This window comes from Siphateles boraxobius, unplaced genomic scaffold (genome assembly GCF_051911475.1).
Source record: "Siphateles boraxobius isolate OS27281-9 unplaced genomic scaffold, OSU_SipBor_1 22, whole genome shotgun sequence".
NCBI classification, from domain to species: domain Eukaryota; kingdom Metazoa; phylum Chordata; class Actinopteri; order Cypriniformes; family Leuciscidae; genus Siphateles; species Siphateles boraxobius.
The window spans coordinates 32660618-32678785 of NW_027508833.1; the positions used below are offsets into that span (position 1 = coordinate 32660618).

Here is an 18168-nt window from a genome sequence, read left to right on the forward strand (position 1 = left end):
ATTAAGTTTTCGTGCACTATATTATTAGTGTTCTGAAGCCATTGTATAGTATAATGTGAGATGAAGTTGAATTTAATGACTTGAATATTAATTTCTAAGTAGACTCTTCCCTCCGCTGCGGCTGTCAGTCATTCTCCATTCAGCATTCAACAGCGACGTGTTCGGTTACGACAGTCAACGATGAAACTCTCTGAGTTCAAGATGATTCAATGTTACTATTATTATACTTGATCTGTAGATAAAGTTCTATGGTTTCAAATACATTTTATTGCTGTACCTTAAAGGGTTATTTTCATAGTTGAAAATTCTGTCAGTATTTACTCACCCTCATGTTGTTCAAACCCCGTAACACCTTCGTTCATCTTCGGAACACGAATTAAGATATTTTTGATGAAATCTGAGAGCTGGATCATTCCTCCATACTAGTCCATAGGCTTCTTCAGGGATTGAACTTGCCGGCCTCGAAAAGTTATTAAAGACATCGTTAAAATAGTCCAAGTGACTACAGTGGCTCAATCTTCATCAAACGACGAAAATACTGGTTATGCGCAAAAACAAACAAAAATAACGACTTTATTTCAACTGTTCATTTCCTTCTCTCTGGGCCTCGAGTCAGTTTACTAGTTTAACAGCGTACGCGTCTGTTGTTGTACGTCACACGCATCACCCACATAACCAGCGTTGGCCAATAGTGAGCCTACGTGTGACGTAGCTCCACGCAATTACACTAGTTTAACTGACTAGAGGCCCACTTTGCAACGTGTGACGTTGCTCTACGCAATTACACTAGTTTAACTGACTAGAGGCCCACTTTGCAGATCTAGAGCGAGATCTGTTCTTAGAGGAATCTGTTTGTTTTCCCCCAAAAAGTGGCGCTACCCTTCGATGACGCAAAAGTAGCGTTGGTCTATCAGCCGCACTGCACTGACAAGCTGCGCTTAAAATAATCGCTGCTTTTGCCAAAACCCTAAAACAGACCTAAGTGTTTTCCAGCCTGCACGCATCCTCACAAGAGACACAAGCTTATTTTTGTAATCAATTACATGCAAAGCCTTAATCTGTTTAAAAATGAACGGGCCTAATACATTGCCCAGAGGGATGCCTCATATTATGCTAATAGAAACAACATTTGATTGTCATTTCGAAGTACTATCTTTGCTTGGCATTACAGCAGTCAAAGAACTGTATCAGCTGCTTTCATTTCCTGGTCATGATTCAGCATTATACTGTAAAACCATATATGCAGAGCAATCCCTTTTGAGGAGTAACTTAACATATCCTTTGTCTTTACTCTCACTAAATGCAAGACGTCTCTAGAGTGGTTTATCCGGGGACAGTGGAACTACACTATCTTTTATTAGAAGTAGGATGGCTGTGACCTGTGAACTCTGCAAAAATGTAGAGAAAGTTAAACTGAGGCTGACGCACGTTTGGTCTGCTCTGGTTTGAGGCCTTTTATTCCTTATCTCTGATAGAAAACATATTTCTACTGTGACACTCGATTGTAAACATTTTCCTGAGTTCTGTAATGGTTTACATATGGTTAGGAATTTTCGCCGTTTCGAAAGGGTTGTTCAAGCCTAAAGCCTGAAAACTCTGCCCTGCATGTCTCTTCCTGTTAAAACGTCATGCCTGGTAAAACTTACTCTGCTTCTGCTTCTTACACCTTCAAGGCAATGTAACAAAAAAAAAGAACAGTTATTTTATTAGGACGACCCACTGAGTTTTGTGGACCTTTTTATGTCAAAAAGATATTGTGAATGTAAATAAAACCTCACAAAAAGCAGTATAAGATACTGTATAAGTATAAGGACGTCTTCCAAGAATGTTGTACAAAAGCTCTTTTAAGGCATAACAAAATATAAATGACCTCCAGGAATCGGACACATTGTGGACAGATGTTCAGAATATTGTTTTCCCTATTTTGAAGAATATTTATTAGAGAAATGGACAAAATGTTAACATTAGGAATAATGTGTGACTGGATGGAACAAGACTTCCTTATTTCAGTCACAATAGATTATTTTTTCCCTCTGGATTGGTTTATGTATGATTAATTGAGTACTAAGTTCCACTACGTCTCTTGGATGTTTGCTGTTGAAAAATAAACTGCCTAAAGAAGATTGTCTGACATAAAGTGGACAAGATGGAACCTAAAACATGGGAATTCAAAACATTTTAAAAGGTTCACGAGCAGGGATCTTTAATCTTGTGTCATATTACTTTTGTGAGTCCGAATCCTCTGGACTGGCTCATATATTTATGTCTGAGGCCTCAAGGGGTTTTATCAGGTTTGTCGAAGTCTGTTAAAGCCGTTCTCTCTCTTTTCTATAGTCATCAAAGCCAAGAGATGTCAGCTCAAACCAGGCAGTGCAATGATTTCTCTTCCCTTCTCTAGTTCTCTCTGTTCTTGAGGTATTTTTGGAACTTAATGAAAAGAGAAATCTGAACTGCTTTGCCTTAAAAGGGATGTTTCGGTCAGCTGAGTGGAAAGTTGTGTTATTAATTCGTTTGACGTCCCTCTCACACTGTGTTTTGTTTAAGGGGCTGGAGAACACAGGAATGCTCTGGGTTGGATGGTTAAGTTGGGCTGGACTTGATCTTTGGGGAGGGAGAGTGGAAAAGGGGCATAGTTAGCATTTTTTAGAAACCATTCCAGCTCACTTCAAGGTCCACTTTTTGCACACTGGGACATGCTATGGATGAGGCTTGTGTAACACTCAGAATTCTGTTCTGTACTGAGGACTTGAAAGTAACTTAAAAGAACATTTACTAGAGAAAAATAGTATTTACTAGAGAAAAACAGCATGAGTTTTGCCCATTAAACAAGTCTTTCTGTCTCAGCAGAAACTTTGGGTTTTAACAGCTCATCATGTGGATACTGATCTCTTTCTTGTGTCTTTCCCTTGTATGATCCCGTAGATTGTTCTAGAAACTCGCTTCATGAAGAAATGCTGTATCTTGACTGTATGGGTGACTGTGTTACAGTCCATTTCCATGCTTATTAAAGAATGGATGAAGAAAAAAATTGTTGTTGAGATTGGAGCGTATTGGTGGTTTTCCATGATTATTATCTATAATTGTGATAAATTATAGAATTTGAGCTGCAGAAATGAGTCTGTTTGTTTGAGGTTGACTTTGTGTTGCCTTGTTACAGGTTGATTTGTGAAGGTCTGTTTTGTACTTTAATGACATTTAAGATAAAGAAAAGGAAAAATATTTTAAAAAAATCGTCACAGAACATGACAAAAATCATAATGTCAAATCATTTTTTTAAGAGACTTATTGACCTTGACGCAGTCAAGTAGGTCTGAAGTGGTCCACTTAAAAACTGTCCACATAAACTGTTTTGTTTTGTTGTTTTTTTCCTTGCATGTTGGTTTGGCTGTCAAAAGTTTTTTTTCTAAATATTGAAACGCAGCAGAGAATTTTTTTTAATTCAGAAATTAAAAACATCATTAGAAGAGGAGTTTTCAAGACATGCATGCTTAAATGTTTTTAATGTATTTTTGAATAAATAATTAGACAAAATTACTATCATGTCACTGACCCACTAATTTACTGTTGGTAGTTTAGTGAAGGTTTTGCTGTGTAGTTTAGATGTAGTGTTCTGCTAAACTCCATTGCTACCTCCCAATTCGCATACTATCTGTCCTAAATTAGTGTGTCCCAAATCGTAGTACGTTGAAATGAGTATTCCAAAGATATCCGGTTGGTCTACTTTTTCCGGTTAGAATCCGAAGTGCAGATCTGTGCACACTCTACCGGCTAATATTGCCGACAACCAATTGCACGTTGGACGAGGATTCGATTAGAAATGTACAAACACAAATTAAATGTGTTAAAATACCACAAACATTGCGGATGTGCGAGTCCAACGGTTGAAGTAGAGAGGTATATCAGAGATGTAAAGTCCAGGGGTCAGAAAGTAAAAGTCCTGCCATATGTTTATTCCAACTCAGCCAGTTGATTTCATTAATTAGTTCTATCTCCTCCTGGCTGAAAAACTGTGCTTATGAGCAAATCCAGGTGATTGGAACAAAAATACTGAGGAGGACTTTTTACTTTCTAAACCTAAACTTTACAACTCTGGTTTAAAGAGTTTGAGTGATTAATAATCAGTATCTAAACTGATGAAAAGATATTTATTCAATGTCATCCACATTATATTTAACCTGCAACAGCATTATAAACTTCTGTAAAGATACGTTTAGTCATTAACTTTTAAATGCATCATGCAAACACACGAGTCTCCGCATGAAAGACCCATGACTGGCAGATCAACGTGTTACTACATCTCTCTCCGAAATGGTCGGAAATTAAATTAAATTGAATGTGGAGGATATTAACTGTGACAAGATGATTGACAGGGCAGTTGAAATGGTGACAGGATGCACGTAACTAAGCGGCAGAGCTGTCTGTTAAAGACACGATTACGACAAAGAAGTGTCTCTCAAAGCTAGCCTACTATTCTGCTACACACTCAAAAGTATGTTTTTTTTTCTTCACAAAAACAGTACATACTTTTAGGGCATAGAATAAGTAAGCGAATTGGGACGCAGCACATTTCACTGCAACAAAACTGTTCTTAACTCACTGAAAGAGGAGCGCTGCTGCTGAATGAAACGATAAAAAAACAAAAATAATCACTAATGTCATTGTTACCCTGACAACACACACAGGATAAGACCAAGCTTTTAGAACCCTTGGTGATGTGCCTGGTGACCTGTATTTCCATTGGAATGGCTGCCACGCATATTCTGACCATCCCACTTCTTGTCGATTATTGACAAGGTAATTTGGATTTAGAGCTGACAGTCTGTCGGAGTAGGATTAAAGGCCATGAATAGATTTTTTTTTTTCGATCTTTACTGACAGTTATTAGATACTTTTTTAAAAATCATTTTATTTTATTTATATCCCACACCCAAACAAGATATTGTTAATATTGTCCCTAAGGAAGGAAAGTGAATTAGGAATAATTAAAACTAAATCCAATAAATTTTATCAGAATGTACATAGTGATACATAAATAAAGCAATTGATGCATAATACAAAATATGCAGTGTAAAAATTAGTTTAAAAACATGACTTGCACTACTGTTCAAAAGTTTGGGGTCGGTAAGATTCTTTAATGTTTTTGAAAGAAGTCTTCTATTCTCACCAATGCTGCATTTATTTGATCACAAATACAGAAAAAAAATTGTGAAATGTAATTACAATTCAAAATAACTATTATTATAATATATTTTAAAAGGAAATTTTAAGCTGAATTTTCAGCAGCCACTACTCCAGTCTTCAGTGTTACATGATCCTACAGAAAATAATTTAAAAGTCCTATTCGTATGGGACTAGTTTTCATGGAGGAATGAAAAATGTCTGTGATTGCCAATATTGTATTATTATCCTAACGCTTCTCCTCATGTGTTTTTTTACTTACTTGATCTACCGTTTGCCCACCAATCTTTCGCATGTTTTCTTTTCATTTCAATATGGATGATATCCGACAAAAAAAATTAATTATAAAATAAATAATAAATGGATCCAAAACGTGGAAACTGCCAAGGCTGCCCATTTTAATAGGGTCAGGTAAGATGCTTGTCTAGATTTCTCTACTCACTTCTGTGGGTTTATTTTAAGCAGCCACTTCTAAACTGATGTAAAGTTTATTTAAATGGGATTTTTATGATAAATTAAAGTTATATCTGCACGAAAGCACAGCAGTTGTAACACCCACATCTAGAAAACACACTCCCACCTCCTTGTAATAAACAGAGATTTTAGTCACAACCGAATCGGTACATGAAATCACAGACGTTGGGTGATTAGTATTGTAACTCAACTGTTGTTTAGAAAAGTAGTCCCGTCTGAATAGGGCTTTATGTTGATATGTGAAAAACTTTGTCTATTTATATGAATAGATAGTTCAAAAGAACAGCATATTTAAAATATATATCAATTGTAAGTAGAAATTATGACACTTGATCAATTTAATGTGTAATATTAATTTAGTTAAACAAATATTTTGAATGGTAGTGCATTTCTTATGGCATGTATCACCTTTACAAAGGACTGTCTCTCTGCAGCAAAGACAAATGGGGGACAAAACTAGATAAAAAGGTTAAAGAGCGTCTGGATGTATGTGAGAGAGGGAGAAAGAGGGGCGGTGCAGGCACCTGTATCAACATCCTGAAGCTGACTTTCATAAATCCTCTGCTGTGGTTGGTGGGATTGATTGGGTGGCGGGATATCAGTGCATACACTGAATCAGGAAGCAGAATGTTAGCCGAACACATGGGGAAATTCAATTCCAGACGCTCTCCTTTCCTCTGAACAAAAAACAGGTTCTAGTAGCCACATTTCTGATCAAGAGACAGAATAAGAAAGAAAGAGTGAACGTGAATGTAAAGAGGAAAACGAAAGCAATGGGGGATTAAAAGGGAGAGAATCGTAGCTGAAAGTTGGCTGGCGTTTTACTCTGCCGTTGGATTCCAGCTCTGCTGTCAGTCCTTATGTCATCATCCGTCATCAACTCTCAATCCAAGAGCGGGACAATAACTCCACGTCTGTTTCTCACGTCCGACTTTCCATCTGTCAATGGTTGCTCTTTGATTAAAAACCTCATTAGACACAATGTTCAGTCAATTTGTTTTGATTCGCCTGATTGAGTGTCAGCAGGGCTTTTGTGAAGTATTTCAGCTTTTGTGAAGTATTTCAGCATTTGTTAGCATGTACAGAAAAACATGTTCATGCTGATTTAAGAGTTTATTAACTTTTTGATTAATTGTAAGCAGAGCTGGATTCAACCGTGATTGTGTTTGCCATTAAAGTAAGAGTTTGTTGTGACTCTCACTGTCTCACACTCCATTTTTGCCAACCCAGAAAAAAAAGAAAAAGATCCTAGGCTAGAGAAATTGACTTTGTTCTGGCCCCTTAGACATGCTCAAACCAGAAACAGTGGAAAAGTGGTATGGGAGGTGTGCTCTCTCTCACCATAGATGAGGAGAACCTTCATCAGTGTAATCCTTCTGAAGTCATGAAACCCTTTCAAATCTTCCAAGCAGAGTTGCCACCATTAAAGTCTATATCTGGGCTTAATTATGGATTAAAACGTTGAAATACATAAATATTTTTTTATGATTTATAAAAATCATAATCATATTTATAAAATGAATGGAATGGTTCCGGAACATAAATCAGATAACATGATCTTTGTGTTATACAAAATTATGTGTATGCCAGCAAAAGCTTTCTGAAATGTATTTTTTTTATTTCAAATTTTCTCTTATTGTTATGAAATACAGTACTTTGCAAAAGTCTTTGGCATGTTATATTTTCACCCCAAATTTTTTTTTAAGCCAGTACCTACAAAAGCTGTTTTAAACGCGAAGGGTGGTCACACCAAATATAGATGAATTAAATCTATTTTGATCTTTTTGAAAGCATCCTCACTTTACATGACTTTTACACAAGTTCCTCAAACTTTTCACAGCACTGTAGCTTTGCAGATAGGTGTCTGCAAGCGTTTTGAAGACATTGCCACAGTTCATTAGGAATTAGTAATCACAGATGGACTCGATGATGATGAAATCAGATCTCTGGTGTGGATCATACCGGCTGTTGTCAGACTCCTTGTGAATGCAAAAACCTCACTGGATTATTACAATTAATGGCAAAAGGAATGTTTGGAAATGTAAACTGATATTTCCTACTGATACACTACAGCAAAAGATACAAATAACTAGCTTAAAAAAAAACAAAATTTGTGTGTGTGTAAATATTACCGTGCCTACGACATTTGCACAGTACTGTATGTTTTAATTTTATAAACTATACATATTTCATTTTTATATTTTATTTTATTTCAGACGTTCTAATCCCAGTGTATATAAGTGTATATAGTAGAAAAACTCTGGTTAAGTTCACTTCGATGGTCTGGAGGTGTCTGATGCTTATGTGTGCTTTAAAGACTCTTGAATTTTTTTTTCTTTCTCTCTCTCTCTCTTTCTCTCTCTCTCTCTCAGCATGCGATCTCATGGCCCTTCTGTGCTGGATTGTTTTTCTCTGTGATCAGTGAAAATATACATGTTCTCAGAGAGAGGAATGTACAGGCTAACATGTTGCAGGTCCTCTGTCTCTTCTCTCTCTCTTTCTCTGGTTCTCTCTTAAAGTATAAAGCAGTATGGACTTAGCAGACCTTCCACTCTCTCTCCCTCTTTTCAGTCTAATAGATTGGTGGTTTAGACCCTTGTGACCAGGTGTTTGTATTGTGAATAGTCTGAGGGGCTTTTGGCACCGCTGATGCTCCTAAAAGAGGGATGTTGTTGATTTTGGCTTGTGTTAAGTGAGGTTTGCTGTGTCTGACTCATAAACACATCTTCATGGTCTGACCATCTGGATGACAATGCATCTCATTTTCAACATTCCTCTTCCTCTGTTGTGCACTCATTCTTTATCATTCTCCTTCTCTCCCCCATACACACTCATAATTTCCTCTTTGTCCTTTTTAAGACTATATTCTCAATCCATTTAAAGTAGCTAGTTCATTAATTTCTTCATGCCTGACATCACTGTGGCTAAATCAAAGTCTGTCCAGTCTATCTGATTAAAAGTGTTCTATGCCCTGTCATTAGTTGCTTCTTGATATTTATAACCGAAAAATGAATATCTGTGTTCAGTTGGTTGAATTCCATACCGCATTATGTCATTTATAATTGTGGAAACCCGCTTTTATTGCGCAAAAGCATATAATTATCTTATGCGCAACATATCTTTTAAAATTTCAATAAATTACTAACATCTTAATTAGAGAGGAAAATATTAGCCTATGTGTTATTCAAAAAAGGAAATATCGAAGCTTAAAATCTAAATTTTTTTAAATGGAATTTTAATGATTTTCTATTGCTTATTAAAGAGCGAGTTCAACCAAAAATGAGAATTGTCATTATTTAATCAGCCTGTTCCAAACATGTATGACTTATCTTTTATGGTGTACATGAATGGAGATTTTTTGTTTTTCTTGTTTCTAGATTATTATTATTACCATTCTTTTACAAATAATGGATGTGAATGAGGAGTAAGGAGGTCTTTTGAAGTCATGCAATAGCTTTGGATGATGAACAGACCGAAATGTCTCAAGATGCACGCAAGTAATCTTTTTTTTTTTCTAAGGCACGTTTCAAAAAGCTACTTAAATGTCCTAATTGAACTAAGGCCTAATCCTGGCTTAATCTAAGCCCTGTCTATGAAATGATTTTTTTGTACGATTCTTACAAAACTTTAGTCGTATTTTGTACAGACATACTCGCTCTTTCTCATCATGTCAAACACTAATCATATGACAAATAGAACAGTCATCAGTCTTCCATAAACTGTGCAATCAGTCAGTTAACGATTATTATTTCAGTTTCTACCCGCGGGCCCAAAAGCTGTCAGTCTGTCAGCCGTGCTGCCTGGAACTATATCAACATGACTCTGACCTGACTCATTCCCACCCATAATAGGATATAGACACGGCCTCCTGCTGCAGCATCAGTGCCTTTTGCAGAACAAAGTCTTTGTCCTACACAAACAGAATCAGGAATTCTTTACCAGAGTGATGCTGCCCAATTCCTGATGGATATCAGAATTCCCAGACAGTTTCCAAATGTCCAGTAACGTCACAGGATGAGGCAATTGTCTTCCCAGGAATTCCGTTCACTTGTGTGTGGAAAGTGTTACTAGTTGTGGAATTGCAAAACGTTTTTAATGTATTCTACATATTCCTGTTCCTGAATAGTAGCTGTAGTAATGTATGTGTGTTTTTTTCGGTGTGTAAGTGTGTGTCCACCCAATTATTGAGGGTAGTTTGGAGAGAGCTGCACAAACATACCACACATTCAAGCGATTGTTTTTTTTCTGCTCGTTTGTTTTCCGTCTGTTTTCTACCCCAAAGTCAAGACCGAAAATGGTGCCAAAGGTCAAGCATATAAAATGCCCACCCACTTTGATATATTCATCCTTTTTTTTCTTTTGTTGTTCTTGCTCTGGAAAATGCAGTGTATATGATGCTGTTTTATCATTTTGGGCTTCTGGTATTGTGTTTGTAGGTCATGCCAACCAGATGGATTTAGAGGGAAAAGGCTCTTTTTTTCAGACCTTATAAGGACATGATGCAGGCAAATCTCACATTTAACATTTGCACTTGGCATCTCTCTTTCTCGCTCGTTTGATCCATTCCCCCTCTGCAGCCAGGCGCTTTACATGGATTATAAGCCTGACACTTGTGCAAAAAGATCTCAGCACATGAGATATTTAAATCTTGCTTTACCATAAAAAGCTCTAATTATCTGATATTTGTGAGACTTATTGATGTCAGTTAGTTAATCAAATTACTTTGATTTGGTGGACAAAGGTTTTTCAAATCTTAATATTTTAAACAAAAACCTCTTCACTGGTTATTTTTTTTCCGAAGAAATATGTCTAAAAAAATTCTATGAATAAAATATTTAAAAGAATTTCGAAAAATTAGTTGGTTTTTTTCTTCATTATGATATCAGGACAGTTGTATTACCCCAACGTTTTTTACTTTATGCCCCATTCAACAAAAATGAGTGTCATGTCATTTACCCAAGCTTTTGTTTTGTTTTTCTTCACCTTCATCAGTCTTCTGTAATTGCTCATCCAGTTGAGAAAGCGGCCTGTCATTTGAAATCACATTCAGGTTAATTCCTTGGGAGGTGGTTGGGAGTGTTTTGCATGCTGCATAGAGTGAGTGTGTGTTTGTGTGTAATAACACAGTAGAGAACATGTTCTTCAGGTCGGACTCAGGCGTTTTATTTTACATTCCTGCCTGTCAGAAAATACGAACATAAATACAAAGCATTCAGCTGCCAGTCTACTGTGCCAGTAGACAACAAAAAATGGATTCCAAAGATGTTACAAGGTTTTTCTTTTCTTCTCTTAAATCACCCATTAACTCACTCATCCCTCCCCCCTCAATTCTTTTGCACACTTTCTTTCTCGCTCCTTCGCTCTCTCTCACGCACACACATACCGTCTTTCGTGCCATCTTTTGAACCTTGTACTTCTTGGGCGTCCCGAATTCCACGTGTTTAATTCGGGCATTCCTTCCCTTTGCTCGCAGACAAAACAACAACAACAAAGAGCGAAAATTCTCTGGACCGTGAGCTCCCCCCTTCTAATCACTCTCAGGAAATGGGCTCCTGTACAGCATGAGAGAAAGAGGGCAAAACAAGCTTTGGATATATCGTGTGGTGCTTCTGAGTTCATGGTTGTTTGTGCTCTGGTAGGTTTCGTGAGCTTTAACTTCACTCTAAAGTTTCTGTTAATGTGTCTTAGTGTAGTTAGTGTAGATTTCAAAACTGGATTCAGAATGTGATTAGTAGTAGTTGTTCTTGATTAGGTTGGTTTTTGTTCCAATCAGCTCTCTTGTTGTTGGCACACTAAGCTGTGTTTGCTCATATCATGTCCATAATCTGCTTTTAGGCTTCTAGTTCCTATCCAGATGGACACATTGGTCAACAGTTATGATACTCTTTGGCTAATTATTTTTAGAATGCTCCCTGGAATACTCTATTCTGTTTGGTCACTTATAGCATTCTTTGTCAAATACTGTTGTATAGCGATGAGCAGAAATACCATTGGGTCAAATGATGTCACTCTCAGTCACTCAAACAAGTGTCAAAAGTTCTTAAAATAATGAGAAATTAAGTTTTTATGTACTGTACTTGATCTTTACTTGATGATGATGGTGTAGTTTTCTCGTGCTTGCTTACAGGTCTATAATAATATTATTAGGATATTTATTCCTGCTGACAGTGAGAGAGATATGGAAACTGAATTAAAATATTATGTATCAAGTGAGAGAAAGAACTACAACAAAGCAGCACTGAGTGTCTGTGGTCTGAGTGTGTATGTGTGTATTCCTCTGGCAGACCTCTGTTTACTTTGGCCAGCATCTTACAGAGTTTACTCATCTATGAGGGAGATGCACATACATGGCTATCTAAATGAGAACTTACCATATATTTAGTCATTTATAAAAGGCTAATGATGAATGCATTTTAAAATTTAATACAATATATTACAAATATATAATATTTCTAAATTATATATTGAATATAGATACACACTACCGGTCAAAAATGTAGGGTCTGTTATATTTATTGTTTTTATTTAGTGGCTGGAATCGTAAGTGGCCAAAAAAAACCATCTATAATGTGATTTCTATATCAAATAAATGCTGTTATTTTTCCGAAGAATCCAAGAATCCTGAAAAAAATGTATCACGGTTTTTACAAAAATCTTAAGCAGCACAACTGTTTTTAACATTGATAAGTATAAGAAATGTTTCTTACAGCATATTTCTGAAGGATCATGTGATCCTGAACACTGGAGTAATGAGGCTGAAAACTCAGCTTTGTCATCACAGTAATAAAATAGATATTAAGATGTTGAAATAGAAAACAGTCATTTTAAATTGTAAGAATATTTCACAATATTTCAGGGTTTTTTTATCAAAAAAATACAGCCCTTCATGAATATAAGAGACTTCTCTCAAAAACATTACAGACTCCATATTTCAGAATAAGGCTGTGAAATTTTGTTGAATTTTCGAACTTCTGGAGACAAAGTTGTCTCCAATGTATTGCTAAGTAAATTCACACTCATGGATTCATTTCTTCTTGTTGTCTTGTAATTAAAGTAATGGGCATTAAGTCAGAGTGAATGTTTGTTCCACAGCAGGTTGTGATTGCTGACGATAATAAAGTTATTCACTGATTTTTGCATCTGAAATTGAAATGTGTGTTGTAAGAATAAAAGAGTGAGACACACCAAAGCTTGAACTCAGTACTTTAGGTTCATCGCTGAATAGGGAAGGAACAGTGGCGCCGGGTTTAAAGGAAGTCACTCACAAAGGGTTCAGGTGGACTCTGAGACCGTATACACACTAACAAACCATTTCCTCCTCAAAACTCTCACACATTGTGAATATGGTAACAGATTTTACACTAGTAATGAACTTTTGGTTATCCGGATGTCAAAGAATGAGAATGAAAAGCATCCTTTCAGAGTGTATCAGTAAAGAGGAGTCAGTTATTAGTGATGTAGACACATAAACAAGATAATAAAAAAACACATCACCACCATCATCAGCAGTCTATAGAAATCTCTCTGTGGACAATAACCTTTGATCTTTGACTCAGGAATACTGAACGGTCTCAGGATTGTTTTGTTTGGCATTGTTGGCATGACATGTTCTTGTCCCTTATTCAAAATGATCTCGTACTTTCCATGTGCTTGTATGTGTGGCATTAAACTATTATGCCATATTTTGTGGCACTTTTATTGCTAGGTTTTCTTTGGTCTGTACTTTGTCCTGGTGGTTTGCCATGATATTTGTGGCAGTGTAAACTGTCAGAAGGTATTTTAGTCATAAATGTTAGTGGATCTTGTGGATTCTAGATTACTACATCGGTGAGATCTAGGTCTTTTATAACTGTAGTTAGGTAGTTCTTCTTTAGTATTTCCTGCTGTGCTGTAATCCCAAAGCTGCAAAAGCAGGTCACCTAAACTGAGCAGATGCTTGATTTCTGTGTCATCCAGATTGAGACCAGGAACTGTGAAGTGGTCACGAATTCACGTTGAATATAGACAACTGTTTCAAAGTTTGAGGATTGTTTTTTTAAGATTGTGAAAGTTTTATACTTGCCAAGGCTGCATTTATTTTAAAACAGTAACATTGTGAAATAGTATTACAATCGAAATGAAATGTTTTCTATTTTTAATATATTTTAAAATATAATTTATTCCAGAGATGGCAATACTGAATGTTCAGCAGCCATTACTCCAGTCTTTAGTGTCACATGATGATCAGAAATCATTCTAATGTGCTGATTTGCTGCTCAATTATTATCAATATTGAAAACGGTTCCGTGCTAAAATATATAGTTGTGGGGAAAAAAGTGTGTTCAAAAGATCAGCATGTGAGATATAATTTGTTTGTAACTCTTTACTGACACCTTTGCTCAATTTTGTGTATATTTGCTAAATAAAAGTTTTTTATTTTTTTTTATTTTAGACAACAAACTTTTGAACAGCAGAGTACGGTCTCTTAAAATTAGTTCGATTTGTTTGTGACTTTAATGATAAGATCAGCTTAGAGAATTCCTGTCCTTAACAGTCCCGCTTGATCACAGCCTCACCTTTAAATCTTACGTCATTGTTACACTTGTTTGCTAAGCACAAAGAAATCTTCACATTTCTATTTCATTGAATGATTTGATCATCACTGTACCTTAACATTTATTCACTCATTCAAGTAGTTTGAAAAAACAGAAAGTGGTATAAAGCGTGTGTGAAAAAGGCATTATAATGGTGTTATATAACAGTTGTTCAATTTCTAGGTGAGTGATTTATGACAGTGATTCTCGACAGGTTTTTCTTTATAAGCTAGATTTTATATTTGAGATTTATTGGCGTTAATCCAATAAATTGGTGAAATCCAGAAGAGAGCTGTAAAGTTCTGGTTCCATCTATCAGACATGCCGACAGAGAGTTACTATCACTGCGCTCTTAGATACAGGGCAGGACACCCAGAGAGTGAACCCATGCAATATTTAGTGGAAAAACAACTTAATTCAACAAATCAGTTCAGATACTCAAAAGTAAAAGAGATAGGGAAAATAACCCAAGAAGAATACTTCCACAAAATAAAGTCTGATTATAAATTGGCACCATACCTGACCAATATTAGTAATTATGGTCAGAGAAAGCTCCTGACAAGGTATCGCATTAGTGACCACAGTCTGTGTGTGGAGACGGGCCGACACAAGCAGAGCTAGAGAGAGAGATCGAGAGATCAGACTGTGTTCACACTGCACTGATGGGGTCGAGCTGCACAGAGAGAGAGAGAGAGAGCCAGATAGCTCAGACTGTGTTCACACTGCACTGATGGGGTCGAGCTGCACTGAGAGAGAGAGAGAGAGCCAGATAGCTCAGACTGTGTTCACACTGCACTGATGGGGTCGAGCTGCACAGAGAGAGAGAGAGAGAGAGAGAGAGAGAGAGAGAGAGAGAGAGAGAGAGAGAGAGAGAGAGAGAGAGAGAGAGAGAGAGAGAGAGAGAGAGAGAGAGAGAGAGAGAGAGAGAGAGAGAGAGAGAGAGAGAGAGAGAGAGAGAGAGCTCAGACTGTGTTCACACTGCACTGATGGGGTCAAGCTGCACTGAGACACAGAGAGAGAGAGAGAGAGAGACACAGAGCTCAGACTGTGTTCACACTGCACTGATTGGGTCGAGCTGCACTGAGAGAGAGAGAGAGAGCTCAGACTGTGTTCACACTGCACTGATGGGGTCAAGCTGCACTGAGACAGACAGAGAGAGAGAGAGAGAGAGTGAGAGAGAGCCAGAGACAGAGCTCAGACTGTTCACACTGTACTGATGGGGTCGTAGAGGCCGAGCTAGACTTCCTCACCGAGTGCAGCAAGTATAAAAACATCAGAGACACTTATTTCACACACATATCAAAGATTTTAACTCAATTCCAACAAGCGAGCCTCATAAACAAACTGTCTGTATTGTCTTATTGTGATGTATTTATGTATAATATTAAAACGTATATGTTTGTATATGTCTATTGCATTGTCAATATTGTGCTATTTTACAGTCATGCCAATAAAGCTCAATTAGAGAGAGAGAGAGAGATTTTTTTAATTCCAGAAGTTTTGTTCATGTCTGATAGTTGCGTTTAATTATTAGCATTTTTCCTCACTGTCCATAGTCTTACCAGAACAGGCCCGTTTTTTGCTCATGACCTATCAGTTGAGAACCAATAGTTAATGATATAACAGACATTGTTTCATTCAGTTCCTTTCCTGTTTGCACTGCCAAAACTAATAATGAGAAACAATTAATATCTCTCTGATGTCATAATGTTTTTCAAACAGACATACCTTCTCTTACAGCTGTTATATGGCACCGAAACGTGTTATACAGACTCACACAGAGTTTTGTAGCCCTTTGGATGATTGTAAATGGCAATTATGCACAGTTTTCAGTAATGTGTCTGCTGTGTTCAATCTGCTGACCCTGAGGACAAATGCTTTGCAGTTTAGCTTCACATCTTTAAATATACTGACACAGCATGCAGCGCTTGAGATACCCAGTGAAATTTTGTATCCCTGCTTTATAGGGACCTAAACTGGTATTCTCAGAAATGCACACATAATCAAAACACAATTGCAAACATACACACAGCTATGGAGCGAGGCTAGACTCTCTCGAAATCTCCACAGAAACTCAAATAACAGCATAAATTCTGTTCAAGTACCTGCGTTTATAACAAACATGTGTGGTGGATCTCTCTCTTGCTCTCTCCATTCTTTCCTGTTTGTATATTGAGCTGAAAACATTTCTGGAGTTGTGCTTTGTTTGTGTCCGCTGGGGTCAGTGACCTGCGTGATGGATTTGTCTCTTTACTAAACCAAAATTGACATGTAAATGTTTGCCTGCTGTAACTCAAGAGAGGTATAAACCTCAAAATACCAAGGTAAATAACTACGATTTGAGTGTTTGTTGTTTAACGTATTTGTCGTTGTTGTCCAGGAGATAAAGGACAGTGTGTCTGTGGTGTTGATCCTGCAGATGCAGGGAATCTTGAGAGAAGAGTTGAGAAAGATACAAGAAAGACAATAAAAGATTATTAGAGGAGTAGGGCCACTACAAAAATTTATATTTATGATCTGAAATTTCAAATTTCAGTCTACATTAGCAGATTTTATGAAAAATAAAGACACTACCAATGTATGTCTTTTTATAACAAAGTGTAAAAACCAAGTAGTCTTCAAAAGAAAGACGGAGAGTACAGCAACATTTTTCAAGCAAAACTTAAAGTAGTAGCTTGGATTTGAAATGATAAAACAACAGATATATTGTTCAAGATATGTTTTTAACTTTTTGGTTTTCAGATTTCAGTAAACCTTTTAATATGTTAAGTTAATGTAATGAACCACACTTGTGGTTATTCTGACATTCAGAGAAAAATGTCTCAAGTTAGTTCTGAGAAAAGCTCTAGCATCACTTGTTTGGAGATGCCACTTCCTTGCCTTCATTTTTATCTAAAGCAATAACATTAAGATATTTTTCAAGTGTGTCTTAAATGTCCAAATACTTTTTGAGCTGACTGTATATTTATATTCACTAAGTTTATATTTTAAAGGGTTTGTTTGCTTATATTGATTTGTGTTTTCCTTTTGCCCGAGGGTGCTTAAAGGAGTCCTGTTTTATTTTTTTAATATTTAACTCTTGTGAAAGTTCAAACAAATCTGAATTCAGCATGTCTTTATTTTAAACACTAGGCTGTTCTTTTCTCACCAGCGTCTTTTTGTAGAACTGCTGTCTGCTCGGCCATTCAGACGTACAGCCCCACTAAAACATCACACTTCCTGTCCTTACTTTGCCATTTTTCCAAACGCGGTGAAGAGAGCGAGAAGAAAATGACATGACTGCACAGGAAACAACAAACTGAACATTATAGGCTGGTTTTTGCTTTCATGGAAAAATTTAAAAAATTGCAACTTCAGGCTTCAGGTTGCCACTATTTTGTGGCTTGTCAGTTTTTGCCAGAACTGCACGAGTTCAGAGAAGGCCAAACACACACTCTCATCATCTCTTTCTCTCTCTTCCCTCGCTTTCACTTTTTAATTCAGTGTGCTTTCTCGGCATGTCTTTTAACCTTATCATTCAGTCAGTACAGAATTAGGTACAAATGAATGTTTACACATAACACTGATGTGCAGCAACAAAGCAACCGGGAGTCGTTGTTTATGATTCATTTTTCTTGTGAATTAGTAATTTCAGGTGTTTGGTGTTAAAAGTTGAATTGTATGATGAGCGATGATGTTATGCTATGATGAGCGATGATGATATGCAATGACTGGCATAAAAAGGAAGACATTGGACCACACGTGATCCGTCTCCTTTCAGATACTTAGCATAATGGAAAGATTCACATTACTATAGAAATAATTTTACTATTCTGTGTGTTTTGTTTCTGCAGACCTACAGAAACAGACTGCTGCAATTTATATACATACAATTAATTATTCATTTTTAGCTGCAAAAGATTTTACTCCTTGTCGAAATATAATTATTTTTCTTTACAATGAT

General features: G+C 36.6%; 1 protein-coding gene and 1 long non-coding RNA gene across 4 annotated transcripts in view; one reads left to right on the forward strand and one right to left on the reverse strand.

Moving 5' to 3' along the window:
- LOC143747209 (uncharacterized) overlaps positions 1-18168 on the reverse strand; it is a 480968-nt gene that overhangs the window by 236645 nt on the left and 226155 nt on the right. The window lies entirely within an intron of this gene.
- The window catches only part of luzp1 (leucine zipper protein 1), a 52606-nt gene that overhangs the window by 14578 nt on the left and 19860 nt on the right, over positions 1-18168 (forward strand). Inside the window, exon 2 of one of the 3 annotated variants that reach the window (XM_077239768.1) lies at positions 9030-9149. The exons of 1 other annotated variant lie outside the window; for it this stretch is intronic. The gene's annotated coding sequence lies outside the window, so the exon portion shown is untranslated. Of the gene's footprint in view, positions 1-9029; positions 9150-10770; positions 11288-18168 lie in introns of those variants that run through there. One more of the 3 variants, XM_077239769.1, reaches the window with a different exon arrangement.